This window comes from Apteryx mantelli, unplaced genomic scaffold, assembly GCF_036417845.1.
Source record: "Apteryx mantelli isolate bAptMan1 unplaced genomic scaffold, bAptMan1.hap1 HAP1_SCAFFOLD_39, whole genome shotgun sequence".
NCBI lineage: Eukaryota > Metazoa > Chordata > Aves > Apterygiformes > Apterygidae > Apteryx > Apteryx mantelli.
In genome coordinates this window covers 417,298-436,118 of record NW_027118744.1, presented here as the reverse complement: position 1 = coordinate 436,118, position 18,821 = coordinate 417,298, and positions in this window count along the sequence as shown.

Sequence of the window (18,821 nt, the reverse complement as noted above, 5' to 3'; positions counted from 1 at the left end):
TTTGTGAGACAGCGAACATCCACAGTGGTTAGTTATTCTGCGAGGCAGCGAAGAGACGCCCCGGTTAGTTATTTCGCGAGGCAGCGAACACGTGCAGCGGTTTGCTTCTTCGCAACGCAGCGAAGTGACGCAGCCGTTTGCATCTTGGCGAGGGAGCGAAGAGATGCAGCGGTTAGTTAGTTGGCGAGGCATCCAAGAGATGCAGCGGTGGGCTTGTTTAGTAGGCATCGAAGAAAAGCAGCAGCTAGTGAGTTGGCCATGTGGCGAAGAGACGCCACGGTTTGCTTGTTGGCGATGCAGTGAAGAGGTGCAGCAGTTTGCTTGCTCGTGAGGCAGCCAACAGATTCAGCAGTCTGCTTATTAGTGACACAGCGAACATGCACAGTGGTTCCTCATTCTGCGAGGCAGCGGACAGATGCAGCACTTTGCTTGTCCAGCAGGTGGCGCAGTGGCATCACGGATTGCTTTTTCGCGTGGAAGCGAAGCGCGGCAGCACTTTGCTAGTTGGCGAGGCAGCGAACCGAGGCAGCGGTGTGCTTTTTTGCGAGGAGCGAAGAGACGCTCTGTTTTGCTTTTTCTGTCAGCCAATAGGCACAGTGATTGCTTTTTTGCGAGGCAGTGAACAGATGTATCGGCTAGTTAGTTTGCGAGGCACTGAAGAGACGCAGTCGTTCGTTAGTTAGTGATGCGGCGAATAGACGCAGCGGTCCACGTGTTCGCCAGGCAGCGAAGAGATGCAGCGGTTTGCTTTTTGGAGAGGCAGCGAAGAGAGGCAGAGGTTAGTTAGCTTGCGAGGCAGCGAAGAGACGCAGCGGTCTGCTTGTTGGCAAAGGGCAGCAAAGAGGCACCGTGGTTTGCTTTTGTGCGAGGCAGCGAACAGATAGAGCGGTTTGATTGTTCGTGAGGCAGCGAAGAGATGCAGCGGCGTGCTTGTTTGCGAGGCAGCGAACAGATTCAGCAGTCTGCTTTTTTGTGAGACAGCGAACATCCACAGTGGTTAGTTATTCTGCGAGGCAGCGAAGAGACGCCCCGGTTAGTTATTTCGCGAGGCAGCGAACACGTGCAGCGGTTTGCTTCTTCGCAACGCAGCGAAGTGACGCAGCCGTTTGCATCTTGGCGAGGGAGCGAAGAGATGCAGCGGTTAGTTAGTTGGCGAGGCATCCAAGAGATGCAGCGGTGGGCTTGTTTAGGAGGCATCGAAGAAAAGCAGCAGCTAGTGAGTTGGCCATGTGGCGAAGAGACGCCACGGTTTGCTTGTTGGCGATGCAGTGAAGAGGTGCAGCAGTTTGCTTGCTCGTGAGGCAGCCAACAGATTCAGCAGTCTGCTTATTAGCGACACAGCGAACATGCACAGTGGTTCCTCATTCTGCGAGGCAGCGAAGAGATGCAGCACTTTGCTTGTCCAGCAGGTGGCGCAGTGGCATCACGGATTGCTTTTTCGCGTGGAAGCGAAGCGCGGCAGCACTTTGCTAGTTGGCGAGGCAGCGAACCGAGGCAGCGGTGTGCTTTTTTGCGAGGAGCGAAGAGACGCTCTGTTTTGCTTTTTCTGTCAGCCAATAGGCACAGTGATTGCTTTTTTGCGAGGCAGTGAACAGATGTATCGGCTAGTTAGTTTGCGAGGCACTGAAGAGACGCAGTCGTTCGTTAGTTAGTGATGCGGCGAATAGACGCAGCGGTCCACGTGTTGGCCAGGCAGCGAAGAGACGCAGCGGTTTGCTTTTTGGAGAGGCAGCGAAGAGAGGCAGAGGTTACTTAGCTTGCGAGGCAGCGAAGAGACGCAGCGGTCTGCTTGTTGGCAAAGGGCAGCAAAGAGGCACCGTGGTTTGCTTTTGTGCGAGGCAGCGAACAGATAGAGCGGTTTGATTGTTCGTGAGGCAGCAAAGAGATGCAGCGGTGTGCTTGTTTGCGAGGCAGTGAACAGATTCAGCAGTCTGCTTTTTTGTGAGACAGCGAACATCCACAGTGGTTAGTTATTCTGCGAGGCAGCGAAGAGACGCCCCGGTTAGTTATTTCGCGAGGCAGCGAACACGTGCAGCGGTTTGCTTCTTCGCAACGCAGCGAAGTGACGCAGCCGTTTGCATCTTGGCGAGGGAGCGAAGAGATGCAGCGGTTAGTTAGTTGGCGAGGCATCCAAGAGATGCAGCGGTGGGCTTGTTTAGGAGGCATCGAAGAAAAGCAGCAGCTAGTGAGTTGGCCATGTGGCGAAGAGACGCCACGGTTTGCTTGTTGGCGATGCAGTGAAGAGGTGCAGCAGTTTGCTTGGTCATGAGGCAGCCAACAGATTCAGCAGTCTGCTTATTAGTGACACAGCGAACATGCACAGTGGTTCCTCATTCTGCGAGGCAGCGGACAGATGCAGCACTTTGCTTGTCCAGCAGGTGGCGCAGTGGCATCACGGATTGCTTTTTCGCGTGGAAGCGAAGCGCGGCAGCACTTTGCTAGTTGGCGAGGCAGCGAACTGAGGCAGCGGTGTGCTTTTTCGCGAGGAGTGAAGAGACGCTCTGTTTTGCTTTTTGTGTCAGCCAATAGGCACAGTGATTGCTTTTTTGCGAGGCAGTGAACAGATGTATCGGCTAGTTAGTTTGCGAGGCACTGAAGAGACGCAGTCGTTCGTTAGTTAGTGATGCGGCGAATAGACGCAGCGGTCCACGTGTTGGCCAGGCAGCGAAGAGACGCAGCGGTTTGCTTTTTGGAGAGGCAGCGAAGAGAGGCAGAGGTTAGTTAGCTTGCGAGGCAGCGAAGAGACGCAGCGGTCTGCTTGTTGGCAAAGGGCAGCAAAGAGGCACTGTGGTTTGCTTTTGTGCGAGGCAGCGAACAGATAGAGCGGTTTGATTGTTCGTGAGGCAGCGAAGAGATGCAGCGGCGTGCATGTTTGCGAGGCAGCGAACAGATTCAGCAGTCTGCTTTTTTGTGAGACAGCGAACATCCACAGTGGTTAGTTATTCTGCGAGGCAGCGAAGAGACGCCCCGGTTAGTTATTTCGCGAGGCAGCGAACACGTGCAGCGGTTTGCTTCTTCGCAACGCAGCGAAGTGACGCAGCCGTTTGCATCTTGGCGAGGGAGCGAAGAGATGCAGCGGTTAGTTAGTTGGCGAGGCATCCAAGAGATGCAGCGGTGGGCTTGTTTAGGAGGCATCGAAGAAAAGCAGCAGCTAGTGAGTTGGCCATGTGGCGAAGAGACGCCACGGTTTGCTTGTTGGCGATGCAGTGAAGAGGTGCAGCAGTTTGCTTGCTCGTGAGGCAGCCAACAGATTCAGCAGTCTGCTTTTTTGTGACACAGCGAACATGCACAGTGGTTCCTCATTCTGCGAGGCAGCGAAGAGATGCAGCACTTTGCTTGTCCAGCAGGTGGCGCAGTGGCATCACGGATTGCTTTTTCGCGTGGAAGCGAAGCGCGGCAGCACTTTGCTAGTTGGCGAGGCAGCGAACCGAGGCAGCGGTGTGCTTTTTTGCGAGGAGCGAAGAGACGCTCTGTTTTGCTTTTTCTGTCAGCCAATAGGCACAGTGATTGCTTTTTTGCGAGGCAGTGAACAGATGTATCGGCTAGTTAGTTTGCGAGGCACTGAAGAGACGCAGTCGTTCGTTAGTTAGTGATGCGGCGAATAGACGCAGCGGTCCACGTGTTGGCCAGGCAGCGAAGAGACGCAGCGGTTTGCTTTTTGGAGAGGCAGCGAAGAGAGGCAGAGGTTAGTTAGCTTGCGAGGCAGCGAAGAGACGCAGCGGTCTGCTTGTTGGCAAAGGGCAGCAAAGAGGCACCGTGGTTTGCTTTTGTGCGAGGCAGCGAACAGATAGAGCGGTTTGATTGTTCGTGAGGCAGCGAAGAGATGCAGCGGCGTGCATGTTTGCGAGGCAGCGAACAGATTCAGCAGTCTGCTTTTTTGTGAGACAGCGAACATCCACAGTGGTTAGTTATTCTGCGAGGCAGCGAAGAGACGCCCCGGTTAGTTATTTCGCGAGGCAGCGAACACGTGCAGCGGTTTGCTTCTTCGCAACGCAGCGAAGTGACGCAGCCGTTTGCATCTTGGCGAGGGAGCGAAGAGATGCAGCGGTTAGTTAGTTGGCGAGGCATCCAAGAGATGCAGCGGTGGGCTTGTTTAGGAGGCATCGAAGAAAAGCAGCAGCTAGTGAGTTGGCCATGTGGCGAAGAGACGCCACGGTTTGCTTGTTGGCGATGCAGTGAAGAGGTGCAGCAGTTTGCTTGCTCGTGAGGCAGCCAACAGATTCAGCAGTCTGCTTATTAGCGACACAGCGAACATGCACAGTGGTTCCTCATTCTGCGAGGCAGCGAACAGAGGCAGCACTTTGCTTGTCCAGCAGGTGGCGCAGTGGCATCACGGATTGCTTTTTCGCGTGGAAGCGAAGCGCGGCAGCACTTTGCTAGTTGGCGAGGCAGCGAACCGAGGCAGCTGTGTGCTTTTTTGCGAGGAGCGAAGAGACGCTCTGTTTTGCTTTTTGTGTCAGCCAATAGGCACAGTGATTGCTTTTTTGCGAGGCAGTGAACAGATGTATCGGCTAGTTAGTTTGCGAGGCACTGAAGAGACGCAGTCGTTCGTTAGTTAGTGATGCGGCGAATAGACGCAGCGGTCCACGTGTTCACCAGGCAGCGAAGAGACGCAGCGGTTTGCTTTTTGGAGAGGCAGCGAAGAGAGGCAGAGGTTACTTAGCTTGCGAGGCAGCGAAGAGACGCAGCGGTCTGCTTGTTGGCAAAGGGCAGCAAAGAGGCACCGTGGTTTGCTTTTGTGTGAGGCAGCGAACAGATAGAGCGGTTTGATTGTTCGTGAGGCAGCGAAGAGATGCAGCGGCGTGCTTGTTTGCGAGGCAGCGAACAGATTCAGCAGTCTGCTTTTTTGTGAGACAGCGAACATCCACAGTGGTTAGTTATTCTGCGAGGCAGCGAAGAGATGCCCCGGTTAGATATTTCGCGAGGCAGCGAACACGTGCAGCGGTTTGCTTCTTCGCAACGCAGCGAAGTGACGCAGCCGTTTGCATCTTGGCGAGGGAGCGAAGAGATGCAGCGGTTAGTTAGTTGGCGAGGCATCCAAGAGATGCAGCGGTGGGCTTGTTTAGGAGGCATCGAAGAAAAGCAGCAGCTAGTGAGTTGGCCATGTGGCGAAGAGACGCCACGGTTTGCTTGTTGGCGATGCAGTGAAGAGGTGCAGCAGTTTGCTTGCTCGTGAGGCAGCCAACAGATTCAGCAGTCTGCTTATTAGTGACACAGCGAACATGCACAGTGGTTCCTCATTCTGCGAGGCAGCGAAGAGATGCAGCACTTTGCTTGTCCAGCAGGTGGCGCAGTGGCATCACGGATTGCTTTTTCGCGGGGAAGCGAAGCGCGGCAGCACTTTGCTAGTTGGCGAGGCAGCGACCCGAGGCAGCGGTGTGCTTTTTTGCGAGGAGCGAAGAGACGCTCTGTTTTGCTTTTTCTGTCAGCCAATAGGCACAGTGATTGCTTTTTTGCGAGGCAGTGAACAGATGTATCGGCTAGTTAGTTTGCGAGGCACTGAAGAGACGCAGTCGTTCGTTAGTTAGTGATGCGGCGAATAGACGCAGCGGTCCACGTGTTGGCCAGGCAGCGAAGAGACGCAGCGGTTTGCTTTTTGGAGAGGCAGCGAAGAGAGGCAGAGGTTAGTTAGCTTGCGAGGCAGCGAAGAGACGCAGCGGTCTGCTTGTTGGCAAAGGGCAGCAAAGAGGCACCGTGGTTTGCTTTTGTGCGAGGCAGCGAACAGATAGAGCGGTTTGATTGTTCGTGAGGCAGCGAAGAGATGCAGCGGCGTGCATGTTTGCGAGGCAGCGAACAGATTCAGCAGTCTGCTTTTTTGTGAGACAGCGAACATCCACAGTGGTTAGTTATTCTGCGAGGCAGCGAAGAGACGCCCCGGTTAGATATTTCGCGAGGCAGCGAACACGTGCAGCGGTTTGCTTCTTCGCAACGCAGCGAAGTGACGCAGCCGTTTGCATCTTGGCGAGGGAGCGAAGAGATGCAGCGGTTAGTTAGTTGGCGAGGCATCCAAGAGATGCAGCGGTGGGCTTGTTTAGGAGGCATCGAAGAAAAGCAGCAGCTAGTGAGTTGGCCATGTGGCGAAGAGACGCCACGGTTTGCTTGTTGGCGATGCAGTGAAGAGGTGCAGCAGTTTGCTTGCTCGTGAGGCAGCCAACAGATTCAGCAGTCTGCTTATTAGTGACACAGCGAACATGCACAGTGGTTCCTCATTCTGCGAGGCAGCGAAGAGATGCAGCACTTTGCTTGTCCAGCAGGTGGCGCAGTGGCATCACGGATTGCTTTTTCGCGGGGAAGCGAAGCGCGGCAGCACTTTGCTAGTTGGCGAGGCAGCGACCCGAGGCAGCGGTGTGCTTTTTTGCGAGGAGCGAAGAGACGCTCTGTTTTGCTTTTTCTGTCAGCCAATAGGCACAGTGATTGCTTTTTTGCGAGGCAGTGAACAGATGTATCGGCTAGTTAGTTTGCGAGGCACTGAAGAGACGCAGTCGTTCGTTAGTTAGTGATGCGGCGAATAGACGCAGCGGTCCACGTGTTGGCCAGGCAGCGAAGAGACGCAGCGGTTTGCTTTTTGGAGAGGCAGCGAAGAGAGGCAGAGGTTAGTTAGCTTGCGAGGCAGCGAAGAGGCACCGTGGTTTGCTTTTGTGCGAGGCAGCGAACAGATAGAGCGGTTTGATTGTTCGTGAGGCAGCGAAGAGATGCAGCGGTGTGCTTGTTTGCGAGGCAGCGAACAGATTCAGCAGTCTGCTTTTTTGTGAGACAGCGAACATCCACAGTGGTTTTTTAATCTGCGAGGCAGCGAAGAGACGCCCCGGTTAGATATTTCGCGAGGCAGCGAACACATGCAGCAGTTTGCTTCTTCGCAACGCAGCGAAGTGACGCTGCCATTTGCATCTTGGCGAGGCATGCAAGAGATGCAGCGGTGGGCTTGTTTAGGAGGCATCGAAGAAAAGCAGCAGCTAGTGAGTTGGCCATGTGGCGAAGAGACGCCACGGTTTGCTTGTTGGCGATGCAGTGAAGAGGTGCAGCAGTTTGCTTGCTCGTGAGGCAGCCAACAGATTCAGCAGTCTGCTTATTAGTGACACAGCGAACATGCACAGTGGTTCCTCATTCTGCGAGGCAGCGAACAGAGGCAGCACTTTGCTTGTCCAGCAGGTGGCGCAGTGGCATCACGGATTGCTTTTTCGCGTGGAAGCGAAGCGCGGCAGCACTTTGCTAGTTGGCGAGGCAGCCAACCGAGGCAGCGGTGTGCTTTTTTGCGAGGAGCGAAGAGACGCTCTGTTTTGCTTTTTCTGTCAGCCAATAGGCACAGTGATTGCTTTTTTGCGAGGCAGTGAACAGATGTATCGGCTAGTTAGTTTGCGAGGCACAGAAGAGACGCAGTCGTTCGTTAGTTAGTGATGCGGCGAATAGACGCAGCGGTCCACGTGTTCGCCAGGCAGCGAAGAGACGCAGCGGTTTGCTTTTTGGAGAGGCAGCGAAGAGAGGCAGAGGTTAGTTAGCTTGCGAGGCAGCGAAGAGACGCAGCGGTCTGCTTGTTGGCAAAGGGCAGCAAAGAGGCACCGTGGTTTGCTTTTGTGCGAGGCAGCGAACAGATAGAGCGGTTTGATTGTTCGTGAGGCAGCGAAGAGATGCAGCGGCGTGCATGTTTGCGAGGCAGCGAACAGATTCAGCAGTCTGCTTTTTTGTGAGACAGCGAACATCCACAGTGGTTAGTTATTCTGCGAGGCAGCGAAGAGACGCCCCGGTTAGATATTTCGCGAGGCAGCGAACACGTGCAGCGGTTTGCTTCTTCGCAACGCAGCGAAGTGACGCAGCCGTTTGCATCTTGGCGAGGGAGCGAAGAGATGCAGCGGTTAGTTAGTTGGCGAGGCATCCAAGAGATGCAGCGGTGGGCTTGTTTAGGAGGCATCGAAGAAAAGCAGCAGCTAGTGAGTTGGCCATGTGGCGAAGAGACGCCACGGTTTGCTTGTTGGCGATGCAGTGAAGAGGTGCAGCAGTTTGCTTGCTCGTGAGGCAGCCAACAGATTCAGCAGTCTGCTTATTAGTGACACAGCGAACATGCACAGTGGTTCCTCATTCTGCGAGGCAGCGAAGAGATGCAGCACTTTGCTTGTCCAGCAGGTGGCGCAGTGGCATCACGGATTGCTTTTTCGCGGGGAAGCGAAGCGCGGCAGCACTTTGCTAGTTGGCGAGGCAGCGACCCGAGGCAGCGGTGTGCTTTTTTGCGAGGAGCGAAGAGACGCTCTGTTTTGCTTTTTCTGTCAGCCAATAGGCACAGTGATTGCTTTTTTGCGAGGCAGTGAACAGATGTATCGGCTAGTTAGTTTGCGAGGCACTGAAGAGACGCAGTCGTTCGTTAGTTAGTGATGCGGCGAATAGACGCAGCGGTCCACGTGTTGGCCAGGCAGCGAAGAGACGCAGCGGTTTGCTTTTTGGAGAGGCAGCGAAGAGAGGCAGAGGTTAGTTAGCTTGCGAGGCAGCGAAGAGACGCAGCGGTTTGCTTTTTGGAGAGGCAGCGAAGAGAGGCAGAGGTTAGTTAGCTTGCGAGGCAGCGAAGAGGCACCGTGGTTTGCTTTTGTGCGAGGCAGCGAACAGATAGAGCGGTTTGATTGTTCGTGAGGCAGCGAAGAGATGCAGCGGTGTGCTTGTTTGCGAGGCAGCGAACAGATTCAGCAGTCTGCTTTTTTGTGAGACAGCGAACATCCACAGTGGTTTTTTAATCTGCGAGGCAGCGAAGAGACGCCCCGGTTAGATATTTCGCGAGGCAGCGAACACATGCAGCAGTTTGCTTCTTCGCAACGCAGCGAAGTGACGCAGCCATTTGCATCTTGGCGAGGCATGCAAGAGATGCAGCGGTGGGCTTGTTTAGGAGGCATCGAAGAAAAGCAGCAGCTAGTGAGTTGGCCATGTGGCGAAGAGACGCCACGGTTTGCTTGTTGGCGATGCAGTGAAGAGGTGCAGCAGTTTGCTTGCTCGTGAGGCAGCCAACAGATTCAGCAGTCTGCTTATTAGTGACACAGCGAACATGCACAGTGGTTCCTCATTCTGCGAGGCAGCGGACAGATGCAGCACTTTGCTTGTCCAGCAGGTGGCGCAGTGGCATCACGGATTGCTTTTTCGCGTGGAAGCGAAGCGCGGCAGCACTTTGCTAGTTGGCGAGGCAGCGAACCGAGGCAGCGGTGTGCTTTTTTGCGAGGAGCGAAGAGACGCTCTGTTTTGCTTTTTCTGTCAGCCAATAGGCACAGTGATTGCTTTTTTGCGAGGCAGTGAACAGATGTATCGGCTAGTTAGTTTGCGAGGCACTGAAGAGACGCAGTCGTTCGTTAGTTAGTGATGCGGCGAATAGACGCAGCGGTCCACGTGTTGGCCAGGCAGCGAAGAGACGCAGCGGTTTGCTTTTTGGAGAGGCAGCGAAGAGAGGCAGAGGTTAGTTAGCTTGCGAGGCAGCGAAGAGACGCAGCGGTCTGCTTGTTGGCAAAGGGCAGCAAAGAGGCACCGTGGTTTGCTTTTGTGCGAGGCAGCGAACAGATAGAGCGGTTTGATTGTTCGTGAGGCAGCGAAGAGATGCAGCGGCGTGCATGTTTGCGAGGCAGCGAACAGATTCAGCAGTCTGCTTTTTTGTGAGACAGCGAACATCCACAGTGGTTAGTTATTCTGCGAGGCAGCGAAGAGACGCCCCGGTTAGTTATTTCGCGAGGCAGCGAACACGTGCAGCGGTTTGCTTCTTCGCAACGCAGCAAAGTGACGCAGCCGTTTGCATCTTGGCGAGGGAGCGAAGAGATGCAGCGGTTAGTTAGTTGGCGAGGCATCCAAGAGATGCAGCGGTGGGCTTGTTTAGGAGGCATCGAAGAAAAGCAGCAGCTAGTGAGTTGGCCATGTGGCGAAGAGACGCCACGGTTTGCTTGTTGGCGATGCAGTGAAGAGGTGCAGCAGTTTGCTTGCTCGTGAGGCAGCCAACAGATTCAGCAGTCTGCTTATTAGCGACACAGCGAACATGCACAGTGGTTCCTCATTCTGCGAGGCAGCGAAGAGATGCAGCACTTTGCTTGTCCAGCAGGTGGCGCAGTGGCATCACGGATTGCTTTTTCGCGTGGAAGCGAAGCGCGGCAGCACTTTGCTAGTTGGCGAGGCAGCGAACCGAGGCAGCGGTGTGCTTTTTTGCGAGGAGCGAAGAGACGCTCTGTTTTGCTTTTTCTGTCAGCCAATAGGCACAGTGATTGCTTTTTTGCGAGGCAGTGAACAGATGTATCGGCTAGTTAGTTTGCGAGGCACTGAAGAGACGCAGTCGTTCGTTAGTTAGTGATGCGGCGAATAGACGCAGCGGTCCACGTGTTGGCCAGGCAGCGAAGAGACGCAGCGGTTTGCTTTTTGGAGAGGCAGCGAAGAGAGGCAGAGGTTAGTTAGCTTGCGAGGCAGCGAAGAGACGCAGCGGTCTGCTTGTTGGCAAAGGGCAGCAAAGAGGCACCGTGGTTTGCTTTTGTGCGAGGCAGCGAACAGATAGAGCGGTTTGATTGTTCGTGAGGCAGCGAAGAGATGCAGCGGCGTGCTTGTTTGCGAGGCAGCGAACAGATTCAGCAGTCTGCTTTTTTGTGAGACAGCGAACATCCACAGTGGTTAGTTATTCTGCGAGGCAGCGAAGAGACGCCCCGGTTAGTTATTTCGCGAGGCAGCGAACACGTGCAGCGGTTTGCTTCTTCGCAACGCAGCGAAGTGACGCAGCCGTTTGCATCTTGGCGAGGGAGCGAAGAGATGCAGCGGTTAGTTAGTTGGCGAGGCATCCAAGAGATGCAGCGGTGGGCTTGTTTAGTAGGCATCGAAGAAAAGCAGCAGCTAGTGAGTTGGCCATGTGGCGAAGAGACGCCACGGTTTGCTTGTTGGCGATGCAGTGAAGAGGTGCAGCAGTTTGCTTGCTCGTGAGGCAGCCAACAGATTCAGCAGTCTGCTTATTAGTGACACAGCGAACATGCACAGTGGTTCCTCATTCTGCGAGGCAGCGGACAGATGCAGCACTTTGCTTGTCCAGCAGGTGGCGCAGTGGCATCACGGATTGCTTTTTCGCGTGGAAGCGAAGCGCGGCAGCACTTTGCTAGTTGGCGAGGCAGCGAACCGAGGCAGCGGTGTGCTTTTTTGCGAGGAGCGAAGAGACGCTCTGTTTTGCTTTTTCTGTCAGCCAATAGGCACAGTGATTGCTTTTTTGCGAGGCAGTGAACAGATGTATCGGCTAGTTAGTTTGCGAGGCACTGAAGAGACGCAGTCGTTCGTTAGTTAGTGATGCGGCGAATAGACGCAGCAGTCCACGTGTTCGCCAGGCAGCGAAGAGATGCAGCGGTTTGCTTTTTGGAGAGGCAGCGAAGAGAGGCAGAGGTTAGTTAGCTTGCGAGGCAGCGAAGAGACGCAGCGGTCTGCTTGTTGGCAAAGGGCAGCAAAGAGGCACCGTGGTTTGCTTTTGTGCGAGGCAGCGAACAGATAGAGCGGTTTGATTGTTCGTGAGGCAGCGAAGAGATGCAGCGGCGTGCTTGTTTGCGAGGCAGCGAACAGATTCAGCAGTCTGCTTTTTTGTGAGACAGCGAACATCCACAGTGGTTAGTTATTCTGCGAGGCAGCGAAGAGACGCCCCGGTTAGTTATTTCGCGAGGCAGCGAACACGTGCAGCGGTTTGCTTCTTCGCAACGCAGCGAAGTGACGCAGCCGTTTGCATCTTGGCGAGGGAGCGAAGAGATGCAGCGGTTAGTTAGTTGGCGAGGCATCCAAGAGATGCAGCGGTGGGCTTGTTTAGGAGGCATCGAAGAAAAGCAGCAGCTAGTGAGTTGGCCATGTGGCGAAGAGACGCCACGGTTTGCTTGTTGGCGATGCAGTGAAGAGGTGCAGCAGTTTGCTTGCTCGTGAGGCAGCCAACAGATTCAGCAGTCTGCTTATTAGCGACACAGCGAACATGCACAGTGGTTCCTCATTCTGCGAGGCAGCGAAGAGATGCAGCACTTTGCTTGTCCAGCAGGTGGCGCAGTGGCATCACGGATTGCTTTTTCGCGTGGAAGCGAAGCGCGGCAGCACTTTGCTAGTTGGCGAGGCAGCGAACCGAGGCAGCGGTGTGCTTTTTTGCGAGGAGCGAAGAGACGCTCTGTTTTGCTTTTTCTGTCAGCCAATAGGCACAGTGATTGCTTTTTTGCGAGGCAGTGAACAGATGTATCGGCTAGTTAGTTTGCGAGGCACTGAAGAGACGCAGTCGTTCGTTAGTTAGTGATGCGGCGAATAGACGCAGCGGTCCACGTGTTGGCCAGGCAGCGAAGAGACGCAGCGGTTTGCTTTTTGGAGAGGCAGCGAAGAGAGGCAGAGGTTACTTAGCTTGCGAGGCAGCGAAGAGACGCAGCGGTCTGCTTGTTGGCAAAGGGCAGCAAAGAGGCACCGTGGTTTGCTTTTGTGCGAGGCAGCGAACAGATAGAGCGGTTTGATTGTTCGTGAGGCAGCAAAGAGATGCAGCGGTGTGCTTGTTTGCGAGGCAGTGAACAGATTCAGCAGTCTGCTTTTTTGTGAGACAGCGAACATCCACAGTGGTTAGTTATTCTGCGAGGCAGCGAAGAGACGCCCCGGTTAGTTATTTCGCGAGGCAGCGAACACGTGCAGCGGTTTGCTTCTTCGCAACGCAGCGAAGTGATGCAGCCGTTTGCATCTTGGCGAGGGAGCGAAGAGATGCAGCGGTTAGTTAGTTGGCGAGGCATCCAAGAGATGCAGCGGTGGGCTTGTTTAGGAGGCATCGAAGAAAAGCAGCAGCTAGTGAGTTGGCCATGTGGCGAAGAGACGCCACGGTTTGCTTGTTGGCGATGCAGTGAAGAGGTGCAGCAGTTTGCTTGGTCATGAGGCAGCCAACAGATTCAGCAGTCTGCTTATTAGTGACACAGCGAACATGCACAGTGGTTCCTCATTCTGCGAGGCAGCGGACAGATGCAGCACTTTGCTTGTCCAGCAGGTGGCGCAGTGGCATCACGGATTGCTTTTTCGCGTGGAAGCGAAGCGCGGCAGCACTTTGCTAGTTGGCGAGGCAGCGAACTGAGGCAGCGGTGTGCTTCTTCGCGAGGAGTGAAGAGACGCTCTGTTTTGCTTTTTGTGTCAGCCAATAGGCACAGTGATTGCTTTTTTGCGAGGCAGTGAACAGATGTATCGGCTAGTTAGTTTGCGAGGCACTGAAGAGACGCAGTCGTTCGTTAGTTAGTGATGCGGCGAATAGACGCAGCGGTCCACGTGTTGGCCAGGCAGCGAAGAGACGCAGCGGTTTGCTTTTTGGAGAGGCAGCGAAGAGAGGCAGAGGTTAGTTAGCTTGCGAGGCAGCGAAGAGACGCAGCGGTCTGCTTGTTGGCAAAGGGCAGCAAAGAGGCACTGTGGTTTGCTTTTGTGCGAGGCAGCGAACAGATAGAGCGGTTTGATTGTTCGTGAGGCAGCGAAGAGATGCAGCGGCGTGCATGTTTGCGAGGCAGCGAACAGATTCAGCAGTCTGCTTTTTTGTGAGACAGCGAACATCCACAGTGGTTAGTTATTCTGCGAGGCAGCGAAGAGACGCCCCGGTTAGTTATTTCGCGAGGCAGCGAACACGTGCAGCGGTTTGCTTCTTCGCAACGCAGCGAAGTGACGCAGCCGTTTGCATCTTGGCGAGGGAGCGAAGAGATGCAGCGGTTAGTTAGTTGGCGAGGCATCCAAGAGATGCAGCGGTGGGCTTGTTTAGGAGGCATCGAAGAAAAGCAGCAGCTAGTGAGTTGGCCATGTGGCGAAGAGACGCCACGGTTTGCTTGTTGGCGATGCAGTGAAGAGGTGCAGCAGTTTGCTTGCTCGTGAGGCAGCCAACAGATTCAGCAGTCTGCTTATTAGTGACACAGCGAACATGCACAGTGGTTCCTCATTCTGCGAGGCAGCGAAGAGATGCAGCACTTTGCTTGTCCAGCAGGTGGCGCAGTGGCATCACGGATTGCTTTTTCGCGTGGAAGCGAAGCGCGGCAGCACTTTGCTAGTTGGCGAGGCAGCGAACCGAGGCAGCGGTGTGCTTTTTTGCGAGGAGCGAAGAGACGCTCTGTTTTGCTTTTTCTGTCAGCCAATAGGCACAGTGATTGCTTTTTTGCGAGGCAGTGAACAGATGTATCGGCTAGTTAGTTTGCGAGGCACTGAAGAGACGCAGTCGTTCGTTAGTTAGTGATGCGGCGAATAGACGCAGCGGTCCACGTGTTGGCCAGGCAGCGAAGAGACGCAGCGGTTTGCTTTTTGGAGAGGCAGCGAAGAGAGGCAGAGGTTAGTTAGCTTGCGAGGCAGCGAAGAGACGCAGCGGTCTGCTTGTTGGCAAAGGGCAGCAAAGAGGCACCGTGGTTTGCTTTTGTGCGAGGCAGCGAACAGATAGAGCGGTTTGATTGTTCGTGAGGCAGCGAAGAGATGCAGCGGCGTGCATGTTTGCGAGGCAGCGAACAGATTCAGCAGTCTGCTTTTTTGTGAGACAGCGAACATCCACAGTGGTTAGTTATTCTGCGAGGCAGCGAAGAGACGCCCCGGTTAGTTATTTCGCGAGGCAGCGAACACGTGCAGCGGTTTGCTTCTTCGCAACGCAGCGAAGTGACGCAGCCGTTTGCATCTTGGCGAGGGAGCGAAGAGATGCAGCGGTTAGTTAGTTGGCGAGGCATCCAAGAGATGCAGCGGTGGGCTTGTTTAGGAGGCATCGAAGAAAAGCAGCAGCTAGTGAGTTGGCCATGTGGCGAAGAGACGCCACGGTTTGCTTGTTGGCGATGCAGTGAAGAGGTGCAGCAGTTTGCTTGCTCGTGAGGCAGCCAACAGATTCAGCAGTCTGCTTATTAGTGACACAGCGAACATGCACAGTGGTTCCTCATTCTGCGAGGCAGCGAACAGAGGCAGCACTTTGCTTGTCCAGCAGGTGGCGCAGTGGCATCACGGATTGCTTTTTCGCGTGGAAGCGAAGCGCGGCAGCACTTTGCTAGTTGGCGAGGCAGCGAACCGAGGCAGCTGTGTGCTTTTTTGCGAGGAGCGAAGAGACGCTCTGTTTTGCTTTTTGTGTCAGCCAATAGGCACAGTGATTGCTTTTTTGCGAGGCAGTGAACAGATGTATCGGCTAGTTAGTTTGCGAGGCACTGAAGAGACGCAGTCGTTCGTTAGTTAGTGATGCGGCGAATAGACGCAGCGGTCCACGTGTTCACCAGGCAGCGAAGAGACGCAGCGGTTTGCTTTTTGGAGAGGCAGCGAAGAGAGGCAGAGGTTACTTAGCTTGCGAGGCAGCGAAGAGACGCAGCGGTCTGCTTGTTGGCAAAGGGCAGCAAAGAGGCACCGTGGTTTGCTTTTGTGTGAGGCAGCGAACAGATAGAGCGGTTTGATTGTTCGTGAGGCAGCGAAGAGATGCAGCGGCGTGCTTGTTTGCGAGGCAGCGAACAGATTCAGCAGTCTGCTTTTTTGTGAGACAGCGAACATCCACAGTGGTTAGTTATTCTGCGAGGCAGCGAAGAGATGCCCCGGTTAGATATTTCGCGAGGCAGCGAACACGTGCAGCGGTTTGCTTCTTCGCAACGCAGCGAAGTGACGCAGCCGTTTGCATCTTGGCGAGGGAGCGAAGAGATGCAGCGGTTAGTTAGTTGGCGAGGCATCCAAGAGATGCAGCGGTGGGCTTGTTTAGGAGGCATCGAAGAAAAGCAGCAGCTAGTGAGTTGGCCATGTGGCGAAGAGACGCCACGGTTTGCTTGTTGGCGATGCAGTGAAGAGGTGCAGCAGTTTGCTTGCTCGTGAGGCAGCCAACAGATTCAGCAGTCTGCTTATTAGTGACACAGCGAACATGCACAGTGGTTCCTCATTCTGCGAGGCAGCGAAGAGATGCAGCACTTTGCTTGTCCAGCAGGTGGCGCAGTGGCATCACGGATTGCTTTTTCGCGGGGAAGCGAAGCGCGGCAGCACTTTGCTAGTTGGCGAGGCAGCGACCCGAGGCAGCGGTGTGCTTTTTTGCGAGGAGCGAAGAGACGCTCTGTTTTGCTTTTTCTGTCAGCCAATAGGCACAGTGATTGCTTTTTTGCGAGGCAGTGAACAGATGTATCGGCTAGTTAGTTTGCGAGGCACTGAAGAGACGCAGTCGTTCGTTAGTTAGTGATGCGGCGAATAGACGCAGCGGTCCACGTGTTGGCCAGGCAGCGAAGAGACGCAGCGGTTTGCTTTTTGGAGAGGCAGCGAAGAGAGGCAGAGGTTAGTTAGCTTGCGAGGCAGCGAAGAGACGCAGCGGTCTGCTTGTTGGCAAAGGGCAGCAAAGAGGCACCGTGGTTTGCTTTTGTGCGAGGCAGCGAACAGATAGAGCGGTTTGATTGTTCGTGAGGCAGCGAAGAGATGCAGCGGCGTGCATGTTTGCGAGGCAGCGAACAGATTCAGCAGTCTGCTTTTTTGTGAGACAGCGAACATCCACAGTGGTTAGTTATTCTGCGAGGCAGCGAAGAGACGCCCCGGTTAGATATTTCGCGAGGCAGCGAACACGTGCAGCGGTTTGCTTCTTCGCAACGCAGCGAAGTGACGCAGCCGTTTGCATCTTGGCGAGGGAGCGAAGAGATGCAGCGGTTAGTTAGTTGGCGAGGCATCCAAGAGATGCAGCGGTGGGCTTGTTTAGGAGGCATCGAAGAAAAGCAGCAGCTAGTGAGTTGGCCATGTGGCGAAGAGACGCCACGGTTTGCTTGTTGGCGATGCAGTGAAGAGGTGCAGCAGTTTGCTTGCTCGTGAGGCAGCCAACAGATTCAGCAGTCTGCTTATTAGTGACACAGCGAACATGCACAGTGGTTCCTCATTCTGCGAGGCAGCGAAGAGATGCAGCACTTTGCTTGTCCAGCAGGTGGCGCAGTGGCATCACGGATTGCTTTTTCGCGGGGAAGCGAAGCGCGGCAGCACTTTGCTAGTTGGCGAGGCAGCGACCCGAGGCAGCGGTGTGCTTTTTTGCGAGGAGCGAAGAGACGCTCTGTTTTGCTTTTTCTGTCAGCCAATAGGCACAGTGATTGCTTTTTTGCGAGGCAGTGAACAGATGTATCGGCTAGTTAGTTTGCGAGGCACTGAAGAGACGCAGTCGTTCGTTAGTTAGTGATGCGGCGAATAGACGCAGCGGTCCACGTGTTGGCCAGGCAGCGAAGAGACGCAGCGGTTTGCTTTTTGGAGAGGCAGCGAAGAGAGGCAGAGGTTAGTTAGCTTGCGAGGCAGCGAAGAGGCACCGTGGTTTGCTTTTGTGCGAGGCAGCGAACAGATAGAGCGGTTTGATTGTTCGTGAGGCAGCGAAGAGATGCAGCGGTGTGCTTGTTTGCGAGGCAGCGAACAGATTCAGCAGTCTGCTTTTTTGTGAGACAGCGAACATCCACAGTGGTTTTTTAATCTGCGAGGCAGCGAAGAGACGCCCCGGTTAGATATTTCGCGAGGCAGCGAACACATGCAGCAGTTTGCTTCTTCGCAACGCAGCGAAGTGACGCTGCCATTTGCATCTTGGCGAGGCATGCAAGAGATGCAGCGGTGGGCTTGTTTAGGAGGCATCGAAGAAAAGCAGCAGCTAGTGAGTTGGCCATGTGGCGAAGAGACGCCACGGTTTGCTTGTTGGCGATGCAGTGAAGAGGTGCAGCAGTTTGCTTGCTCGTGAGGCAGCCAACAGATTCAGCAGTCTGCTTATTAGTGACACAGCGAACATGCACAGTGGTTCCTCATTCTGCGAGGCAGCGAACAGAGGCAGCACTTTGCTTGTCCAGCAGGTGGCGCAGTGGCATCACGGATTGCTTTTTCGCGTGGAAGCGAAGCGCGGCAGCACTTTGCTAGTTGGCGAGGCAGCCAACCGAGGCAGCGGTGTGCTTTTTTGCGAGGAGCGAAGAGACGCTCTGTTTTGCTTTTTCTGTCAGCCAATAGGCACAGTGATTGCTTTTTTGCGAGGCAGTGAACAGATGTATCGGCTAGTTAGTTTGCGAGGCACAGAAGAGACGCAGTCGTTCGTTAGTTAGTGATGCGGCGAATAGACGCAGCGGTCCACGTGTTCGCCAGGCAGCGAAGAGACGCAGCGGTTTGCTTTTTGGAGAGGCAGCGAAGAGAGGCAGAGGTTAGTTAGCTTGCGAGGCAGCGAAGAGACGCAGCGGTCTGCTTGTTGGCAAAGGGCAGCAAAGAGGCACCGTGGTTTGCTTTTGTGCGAGGCAGCGAACAGATAGAGCGGTTTGATTGTTCGTGAGGCAGCGAAGAGATGCAGCGGCGTGCATGTTTGCGAGGCAGCGAACAGATTCAGCAGTCTGCTTTTTTGTGAGACAGCGAACATCCACAGTGGTTAGTTATTCTGCGAGGCAGCGAAGAGACGCCCCGGTTAGATATTTCGCGAGGCAGCGAACACGTGCAGCGGTTTGCTTCTTCGCAACGCAGCGAAGTGACGCAGCCGTTTGCATCTTGGCGAGGGAGCGAAGAGATGCAGCGGTTAGTTAGTTGGCGAGGCATCCAAGAGATGCAGCGGTGGGCTTGTTTAGGAGGCATCGAAGAAAAGCAGCAGCTAGTGAGTTGGCCATGTGGCGAAGAGACGCCACGGTTTGCTTGTTGGCGATGCAGTGAAGAGGTGCAGCAGTTTGCTTGCTCGTGAGGCAGCCAACAGATTCAGCAGTCTGCTTATTAGTGACACAGCGAACATGCACAGTGGTTCCTCATTCTGCGAGGCAGCGAAGAGATGCAGCACTTTGCTTGTCCAGCAGGTGGCGCAGTGGCATCACGGATTGCTTTTTCGCGGGGAAGCGAAGCGCGGCAGCACTTTGCTAGTTGGCGAGGCAGCGAACCGAGGCAGCGGTGTGCTTTTTTGCGAGGAGCGAAGAGAC